At 30.5% G+C, this 10,241-nt stretch overlaps 1 long non-coding RNA gene across 1 annotated transcript; it reads left to right on the forward strand.

Annotated features, from left to right (window-relative positions):
• Nucleotides 1–8,090: 8,090 nt before the first annotated feature.
• On the forward strand, nt 8,091–9,139 carry LOC149512179 (uncharacterized). Its single transcript, XR_016332643.1, has 2 exons — nt 8,091–8,615; nt 8,751–9,139. It is a non-coding gene; the product is annotated as an uncharacterized LOC149512179 (long non-coding RNA).
• Nucleotides 9,140–10,241: the final 1,102 nt, after the last annotated feature.

Here is a 10,241-nt window from a genome sequence, read left to right on the forward strand (position 1 = left end):
AATAACACTAAACGTTTTGTAAATCAATATCAATACGGTTATCTCCTGGTCCTTTAATAATTTTAACTTTTTTATGAAAATTTGCAACTACCAGAAAAAAGGAATATAACTTCAGAGTTATTTAATTTTAAATTGAATATTGACTAATAATTTTGACTTCTTCCATGTATTTTTTTTCTTCATCTCATAAAAAGGCTTTCGATAGATTACTTCAAAATTTAAAAACCAAATTCCGACAAAAAAAAAATTTAAAGTCTGTTGCTCATGACTGGTCCTTCGATTATAATTTGGAAAATTGAGATGAAGGATTCTAATAAGGCTTTATTGACCGTAATATTTCAGAGCTGAAATTCAAAGTTCAAACTCCTTCTGTATTAAAAGCTACTCTCAGGTATCTCAGAAATCCAAGTTAAGTACTGCTAATCTTAGAAATTCGTTCAAATTTCCTTTTCAAAATTAATTATTATTCCATCGATCATGTCTTGGGTCCATTCTCTAGAATTTTTTTTTGTTCAATTTCTAACATATCTTGTTATATATATTGGTTGATTGATTCTATTTTTGACTTTGAGAACGAATAGCAGAAAGTCTAGCCCGTCGAAGTCTGATGAAACCAGATCCACCAGGCGGTAGCAAAACACCAATCCCAGCAATACGACAACTACAAGATACACCACCACCTTTGGCGCAATTAACTTTACTAACTCATGAATGGTTAACAAAATCTATCTCTGGCTCTGCTACTGAACCCATTCATGCGGGTTGAGGTAATCATTGTTAATACCTTTTTATACCATATATTTTACTTTTGACTTGTGTGCACGAGACCCAACATGAAAGTTGATTCCACACTGATAATAATAAATGTGCTGAAAGTAGGGAGAGAAACTGAAGTCCATATATTCATGTACATTAAATAAGTGAAATAACAATATTGATGTTATCCATTTCGAAAAAAAAACAGTATTGATATTATTATACTATTTAGTGTTCTTATGAATAAGATTTATTATTTGCAGTCATCATATATATGTGTGGGATCCAAAGGCAAACCAAGCATATGAATTATACGGTTAATTCGATGGACACAGATTGTTAGACAGGATTGTGCTTTACTCTTGCCATCAGCTAACATGGTAGTTGTATTACAAGCATACCTCATGAATATCTCGAATTCAAAGACGGACTAGCATTTTCAGTTTGAGGGTGGAAGTCTTGTATGATATTAAAGGTTAATTTTTGGCTAAAAGATACAAAAAAGTCCTCAAACAAAAGTAATCATCCAAATTCTTATCGTTTTATTGTAATCGATTAAATGCTTACATATTTATTTTCATCAATTAAATTTTTATTAAACAAAAATTGGTTAACCATTAACATCAATTTTCATCTAATCAAGGGTTCAATTGAGGTGAAAATAAATGTTTAAAGGCTTGATGAAAATAAATGTTTAAGCACTCGAAATAAAAAAAAATTTTGACTTTGATTGATTTCGATAAAAAGTAAAAAACTTAAAGGATTATTGAAGTTTTATTTGAATGCTTTCTTTGACTCTTTTACCTTAAATTTTTGTGCATAATAAATCCATATAAATTTATCAAGTAGACAAGTAATTAGTTAATACAATAAGCACAAATTAAAAAAAAATCCTAACAAAAATTTTCATTATTTAAATTTAGCACCACAAATATTTATTGCAATTTTATAATTATGGTGTTATAGCATGTTTAATTCTACACAGGATTTCAATTTTATGATTAATACTACACAAGTTTAAGTTAATTAGAACCCTAACTTTTGAATTGTAAGGTATACAGAATTGCTGCAATAACAAATAATTTAATTTGTTATAAAAAATCCGTAAAAAAAAAAATCAACTGAAATTTTAAATAAAAATTGAAAATTACCTTATTAAGATTTAAGTGTATTCTTCAAAAGTTATCTCTACAGTTGGAGAAGTGATTTAAAATTTTTTTTCATTATTTATGTAAGTAAAATAAGTTAACTCAAACCACTTGAGAGAACAAATTAATTTTACATGCAGTTGGTTCAACAAACTTAAAAGAATTTTAATATAGTTAAATAATAAATATTGTTATTGATAGTTTTTCTATTGAGTAGTGACACTTTAACCATTTTTAACTTTAAAAATAAATAATATCAATATAAATTATTATTTTACCTTTGGTGGAGCGAAATTAAAATGTTCAACTTATTTAAAATCAAATTCTATATAAAATTTTAGAAATTTCATATGAGTAGGATGGAGTCAATCACCCCCATCAGCCCCTAGTTCCAAATTTGCTCGTATTTAATTAAAGTACAGAATTTCTAAGTACAGAAAAAAAAAATCTTATACTCCCTATAAAGTAGGTTGTTCAAACTTGTTACCAAAACGAATAGTAGGTGTATACATAGTTATAAACATACATATAACTTCTAATGAAATTATATAATTAATTTTGAATTTATATAAAGTATTAAATTATGTCCTACATTGTTTTCAGCCTCTTTTCCCTCTGCTTTTCCTTGTGTTTTTGGGTGGCTTTTCAGCTTTGTATTCGTAGACCTCTTTTGCTCTTTGCTTCGTTTTGGTCATAACTTTTACACCTCTAAATTGTGTTTGGTTCATGAATTTTTTTTAAATAAAAAAATAACCAAGAAATAAATTTATTTCTTTTATATAATCTTGATAAATTTTATCCTAGTATTCTAACATTCTCTATTTCTTTTTTAATGGTGAAGTACACTAAAGTATGACATCCATAAATTATTGAAAATTTTAATATTCAATCATTTATTTTCTCAAAAATTATTTAATAATTGTTATAACATATAAGTCTGTAAATTTATTGCTAGATATAATTTTAAAAGTCATCATCAACTTTTTTTTTTATTATTTAGGTGCAATTAACCACTTAGGTGAATTTATCTTTTTGAGAAAGTTCTAAGTTTGACAAATGGTCTCTAAAAAGAATAGGTGAATAGTTTATTCTTCACCTAAAAATTAGGGTGATGGCAAGACTTGGTCTCGACAATGGATGGTTGTTATGGTAGGGAACGGTTTCCTGAATTTTCTTTGTTTAAGGTCTAATTGTGGATTGTGATTGAGGCTAGGTCTTTGATTGTGCTTGTCTCTTTTTTTGGATTGTTGTCTGATTTTGGTTACTTGTATTGATGAAATTGCTAGGTTGGTGGGTGTGGATCTATCAATTATGAATTCCTGTATTGTGTGGTTTTGCTGGTAATTATGTATTGGGTTGACGAATGGTGGCTTTTCTTGATGGTGGAGGATGAACTCTCGGGGGTTCTCTATTATAGGATGCAATGGTGGTGGATGGCAGTGGCTTTGATGGTTAAGAATGGTTGAGACTTTGAATTTTTTCTATGAATTATCTTCTGAGTTTTGTGTATTAGGTATAGACACTCAATTTTGTTCAGGGCATACATCCAAATTTTTTATTTCGATTTTGTCGAGATTGTCGGGCTTTGAGTCCAATATATGTGACTTTGATGTGGGCTTTGCTCCAACAAATATTTTATTTTTATTTATTTTTTTATTCTTTAATAAAAACTAAATAAATAAAAAAGGAAAGAAAAAAATCAAATAGAATGTTCTAAAAATTTTGTATAGGACAAAGAGAAATTTTGAGATTTTTTCTTAACCTGCATGAAATAGAAAATCAAATAAAAAAGGATCACAGAGCATCAAAGCTAAGGTTTCTAAGGTTTGTGTTAAATTGATTTTACTTAAATTAAATGGATTTAAAAATTTTTTAAAAATCCTTGACAATCAATTGAATTCTAAAATTTCTGACTAGAAAATCTTTATAAATTGTTCTAAGGCAGATAAATAATAGGGATAAAGAAAAAGATTTATACGAAAACTCTTAAGAAAAAAAAAGAGGAAAATCATTCGGAAAAAAATGATTTATAGTAGTAGTTTTTTTTTTTTTTTGGAATTCTTTGCAGAATTTAGAATTGTGAGAATTTATTTTAGTAAGTTACGTAGCTCAACTACTTAGTTGAGTCAACTTTAGGTGTTTTATTTTATTTTTATTTATTTAATTATTTTATATATTTATTTGATTATATGTTTTTTAAATATATTTTTATAAAAACATATTTAAATAAAAGTCTTACCAATAGATTGGAGAGTAATAATTTTTTTTAAAAAAATAAGGTTTTACCAATATATTAGAAAATCTTATAATGTCCTAAAGAAAATCAAGTTTAAAAAAAAATAATAAAAAATAGTATTTCTTGTCTTTTTGCATAAAATTATATCAATAGATTGGAGGATAATTTTCAATAGAAAATCTTACTAATAGATTGAAGGATATTTCTGACTATAAATTTGGTTTATAAGCATTTACTTTTAGAAGCAAAATTAAGTGAATTCGACGATAAAGCTTCTTCAAAATATGACAAATAGTCTCATTGAATACTCTTAAGATAAGAAAATATTCTTAAATTATTATTAACATATTGAAGTAATTTAAGAAAAATTTTTAATATTAAATTATTTGGTAAATTTTAAATATATTTTAAGGCTTGGATAACTTGAAATCAGATTGGTATCATTTTTTGGATGAGTGTTGTGAGGGTGCTATAATCTTCCTCACGCATAATTGTACTCATAGACATAAATTTTGGTTTCGTAAAACTAGAATTTATTATTTAACGATACTTAAGTTAAGCTTGAGATTTCTCTTTAAATGGGATAGATTCTATCACGTAACCAATCATATATTAATAAAAAATATTGGTGACGACTCCTAAGGTCTATGTCTAGCGGTAGATCAATGGATTATACGTTATAATAGTTTGGTAATTCCGCTGAAGAGATCGAGAGTCAGATTAATAAATGATTTATTGTTATCTAAGCCTAACTTAATAAATTTAAAATTTTTTTCTCTTGCTTGTATTTTATTTATTTATTTATTTATTCATTGTATATATTTATCATTCATTTGCATATATATAACATAAGCTTTATATTTGAGTTTTGTCGCTTAGGAAGGAGTAAAGTACCCACTCTCTGTCGGGCTCGTTCCCTTTCAAGAGTTTGGAGAGACGAACAAAACAGCTGGTCTTCTGGAAAATTTTCTAACCTCATAAATTCTAGTTTTTTTTTCCTTGTGTAGTTAATGGATCGCGAATTCTTTTTTAGAGTGACAGATGGCTAAATGGTCTCATCTTAAAAGAAAGTTTCCCAAGAATCTTCGATTTGGCAGAAACAAAAGCGGGCTGGTGAATGAAATTGGAATGTATGGAACTGGTGCATACCCCTTAGGAGTCAAGGTTTTTTTTTTTTTAATTGGGAAAAGGATATTCTTGAGCAGTTTATGATTCTACTAAATAGTGTTACCCTCTCGAAGGAAGCTGAGGACAAAATGATATGGTCCCAGGCTACCAACAGGGTCTATAGGCCTAAATCTTTCAGAGCTGAAATATTGAAGCTCGACAATGCTGTAAGTCCAACAGTCCAACAGAGAGTATTGGAACGCCCTAAGAAGAACCATTTCGGTATTGGAAGTACTACAAGCAAGAGGCTGTCTGGACAACATGGAGAACAAATGTGTTTTCTGCGATGAGGCAGAATCAGTGGATCACCTCTTTCTGTTGTGCAAAACTACATGCATAATATGGTACAAATTCTGCTAGAAATGGAATATTAATTGGGCAATTCCAAAATCGTTAAAAGAATTATTTTTAAGGTGGAAGGTCCTAATGTATAAGAAGGATTAGTTTGTGATCTGGGAAACTCTTTTCTATACAGCTTTTGGTCCATCTAGTTGGCCCGAAATGAAAAAATTTTCAACAAGAAAACATTGGGGTTGGATGATATATTAAATTTGAGCTACATAAGATTGGGATGGTCGATGAAGGCTAAATACCGGACCCTCCACCTTAGTGTTGTGAACTTTCAGGAAAACATAGACAGCTTCTCCATCCCCACCAAAAGCAAATCAAAGAGGCAGTCTACAGAATGGACTCCTCTTCCTGAAGGATGTTGGAAGATAAACGTGGATGGCTCTGTCATTGGAAAGCAAAGGGCACATCAGACTCATCTTCTCCAAAAGTTTAAGCATGGTGGACTCAAACCTAGCGGAGCTGCTGGCAGCTCATGAGGCCCTATCAATCGTGGTAAATGTGAAACTCTATGCTATACCAGAGTTATTGATAGAAAGTGATTCGAAAGTAGCTACAATGTGGTTAAACAACCAGGACAATAGACCATGGAAATACAATGATAATTTCAACAAGATCACTGTGGTACCAGTTTTGTGTCCGCCTGACGAATTTGAAAACGATGGGTTAGCAGTTAGGATCTGTTCAAAAGTAATCAGATACGGGAATACTAGCCATCCAAAATCTCATACCCTTTTCCCTATCAAAGTTTTATCCAAATTAAGACTAGTTTCTAAAGTGTTTCATTTCAGCATCTTGCATATGGATTTTCTTGGTAACTTTACAATAGGAAAATCAAGCTTGGGATCATTGTATCCAGTTTTGGAGCTACTAGATGATAGACATCTCTTGACCCTTGGTGGTAGAATTTTGGTTAGTGAAACAAAAAAGTGCCTTGTGTTCCTATCCAAAATGCCATCCTCAATTTTTTTCTACCCTCCTACCAAAAAAATGAAAAAAAACCTCTACTCTGCCCTCAACAAGAAAAGGAAAGAGAAATAAAGTTAGCACAACAAAACTACTATATATGCCCAGACCATGTTGTCATTAAGTGCTCATATTTCCTCTTTCAGACAACAGGCAGACACTGAGCTCCAGGATATAGTTTCTGCTTTGTGTTATTAGGTCAAATTGCCTTTTACTTTCATTAGGCCTGATAGCATTCTTGCGAAAAGAAATGGTGAAAATAGGTCTTTGCCGGGAAAGCTATGGAAAGATCGTGAAAACAGAAGTAGAGTAGTTAAGATCAGTGAGGCTCTGGTTATCACGCATCTTAATCTACTGAAAACAATATTGTGTATGGTATGCTATTTTGCTCAGAGTTTTTCATGCCAACTCTCCGATACTATCTTCAATTAGTAAGTTATTCAATGGTTTGGCCTTTTAAAGTTTGAAGTACTGTCAAATGGTGACATTTATTTGCCTTTTTTTTTTTTTGGTATAGATGGGTCAATCTTATATGAGTTATTCTCCTCATCAGCTAAGGTCATGTGACGTATATATGTTAATATGTTTAATTTATAAGGTAAAGGAGGTGAGTTAATAGCAAAACAAGAAAATAGGAATGGAGTGGTTTGATCCTATCGATGGAAATTTTATTCTGGCTGGGTAGCTATATTGGTCGCCAACAAGAAGAATATAAAATAGAATGGATCGATCTCTGGAGTGATTTTGACCCTAGCTAAGATTCTTTTGTAGAAAATATATAGTTTCATAGAAAATAAAGTCATCATGCTTTTTTTTCCTTTGGTAGAAATTTATTATTAACCAAAAGCCAGTCTAGAATAGCACAAAATAATGCTGGCAATGATTCTCTTAATATATAAATGACACAAAAACCTTCTAATAAAGCCCAAAAAATTCCATTACCTTACCCATATCAGTAGTTGTCACTCTAGTCGGTAAAGCTGACTGACTATTCAAAGGAATCAAGCGGCAAACTAAACTCAAGTCAAGTTTCTGACACAAGAACGGTGACCTTAATTACGACATAAGAAAATCTTCGCCAACTGTTTGAATCGATGAGGGTAAAATATTTCACTTTTAAAGTTTAATTTGATTTTTGTTACAAGCAAAAGTTTTTTAAACGATTTGTAAATTTGATACAAATCTTTTGCAAATTCAATATAAATTTACTGGCGGTATACTTCAGCTCTGAAATGGATAACTTCCCTTACCTAAGCATTTAACAAAAAAAAAAAAAAGAGAATCTTCGCAGAGGGAGGTCTGCCGTGCGCAACCCGCCTGTGCACCAGATGGATGGTTAGTTCCCAATGGATCAAGGTCAAGCAATCTGTTAGTCCACTTTAACACCAGTTTCTTAGTTCCTCAATCATTACGGTGCTCAGAAATTATATTCAAAGTAAGGTAAATAAGAGAATCTCACGTAATAAAGATGGAAGAAATTATACGAATTTAAATTTGAATTTTAAATTTATTAAATGTTATTTTTTAAAAATATTTATGTGAATTAATTAAATTAAATCTTGAATTTATGAATATAATTATATGAATTAACTGTGAATTAAGTAGTTTGGGTATGAAAATAAGTTGGCTTTCATAGCGTTAAACTCTGACTACAAAATTGGTAGCTAGACTTTGACATTTCAAAGCTGAAAATTCCACTGTCAGACTATTTCAATTCACTAAATTTTAATAGACAAAGCGACATAACAGTGGAACAATCTTCAATTTACTTCCTAGTATAAATGGTGAAGTTTTGTAGTTAATAAGAAAAACAAAACCCTTGTCAATGAAAGCACATACATTTATATTAGAAAACCAAGCACGCCAGCAAAGGATGGGAAGGAGCGGCATGAGTTTTGCTGTCTATACTTTGTTATTAGCATATTTAACCTTATCAATGACTTCATGTCCTCTGTCGGTAGAAGCAAGAATCCCTGAGTTTTCAGCTATCCAAGGTGCATTTCTTTACTACTACTTCAATATACTATTTTCTGGGTTTTTATGTGCATTTTGATCGTATAAGATCATGGAGTATGATCAAGTATGTCCAATTATTTTTATTTTGATTGTTTTTGAACTCCCCACAACAGAAAATCTGGTTCTTCAAAGTTTGGGCCGTCGGAGTCTGCAGAGGGATCCTCCACGATCTAATCCCCCTCCAACACCAAATAAACCACCGCAGAATAATAGCTGAAAGTTGAAAGAGATAATGAAGATATTTTTGTGTATCAAAGAAAATCTGCACACTGCAAGCATTCTGCACTTCATTTCTTCTCTCTGTTTCTCACTGCTGTGAAACTTGTCAAAAGCCAGCATTGGGTTTTCCATGATACATATAGATTATAGATTAGAAGAGTAACCCTTTTTCCTTTTTCTTTTTTATTTTTGAATTGGGAAAGAGAATCTAACCCAACTTTTTGAACAAATGATAAATTGAACTTATTATTTAATCAAATATTCGGATGCATTAGAATGAGAACTTAACTCGGGCCATACGATACTCTTTTTTTTTTTTTTTTTGTCAGGCATATAATATTCTCTTAAAACTGACCTAATTATTTTATATTTTAGAAAATGTTAAAAAATTAAATGAAAGGAAATAGAAGATCCGGAGCCCTATTTGATTCATGATAATTTTGATGAACAAATTTTTTTAAAAAAATTAAAAGAAAAAAAAATAGAAGGAAGATGAAAGTTGTCCATGTCATTGATGATATAAGGAAAATAAGAAGGATAATTTGATTAACCAATTGCTTAATAAAAGAATCTTAAATATCGATGCTACTTTTCTTTTCTTCTAAGGCAATAAAAGTAAGATTTAATTAAAAAAAACTTAAGAATATGAAAACTAAAACGCAACCCAAAAAGGAAAAAGAAAACCATGCACCTCCTAACAAGATTAATTACACTTAAGTTGCCTAGCTGAATAAACAATACAACCAATTGATATGGATGAAAAATCAAAACACTTATCTGCAACTTCAAAATTATTTTTTTTATAAAGATTAAATTTTGATGATTGAAATTAAAAGTTCAGTATTTTATTGACAAATAAAAAATTTGGAGTGAAGTAGTATTTTAAGTTTAACGCAAATTTAAGATTTTCAATAGCAAATTTAATTCAAACTACTCAGTTATTGTTAAATTTCAAGTTTCATTGATTATTAAACTAGGAATGGTGCAATTTTGGAGTTAATATATAAACCATTTGGCTAATTGCTCCGTTGAGGCTGAACCTATGGGCGATCTCCCTTGATTGATTAGGCTTTTGTGCTCTGCAAGAGGAAGGAGCAGTGTGGAGGCTGGAGTATCTCACCTAAAACCTTTGATGAACAGGTTATTATCTTTTGAAGAGAGAGAGAGAGGGAGGCCTCTTAGTTGTCCCTTCTATCAGCGAGAGAAAATTAGGTCCTCGTGCAATTCTCAGCCCAAGGAAATGGAGAAAATGGTTGTGAACAAGGAAAGTTCAAGTATGAAATAGTAGAATTTTGTAGACTTTCCTTTTCTTTTAAGCAGTATAGATGCTTTGACATTTTCGGCATATATTGCCTTTGTTTTCAAATAATTCCATTGTCATTTTC

Source organism: Durio zibethinus, chromosome 23 (assembly GCF_047325235.1).
Source record: "Durio zibethinus cultivar Kanyao isolate XHJ-2024 chromosome 23, ASM4732523v1, whole genome shotgun sequence".
Classification (NCBI taxonomy): domain Eukaryota; kingdom Viridiplantae; phylum Streptophyta; class Magnoliopsida; order Malvales; family Malvaceae; genus Durio; species Durio zibethinus.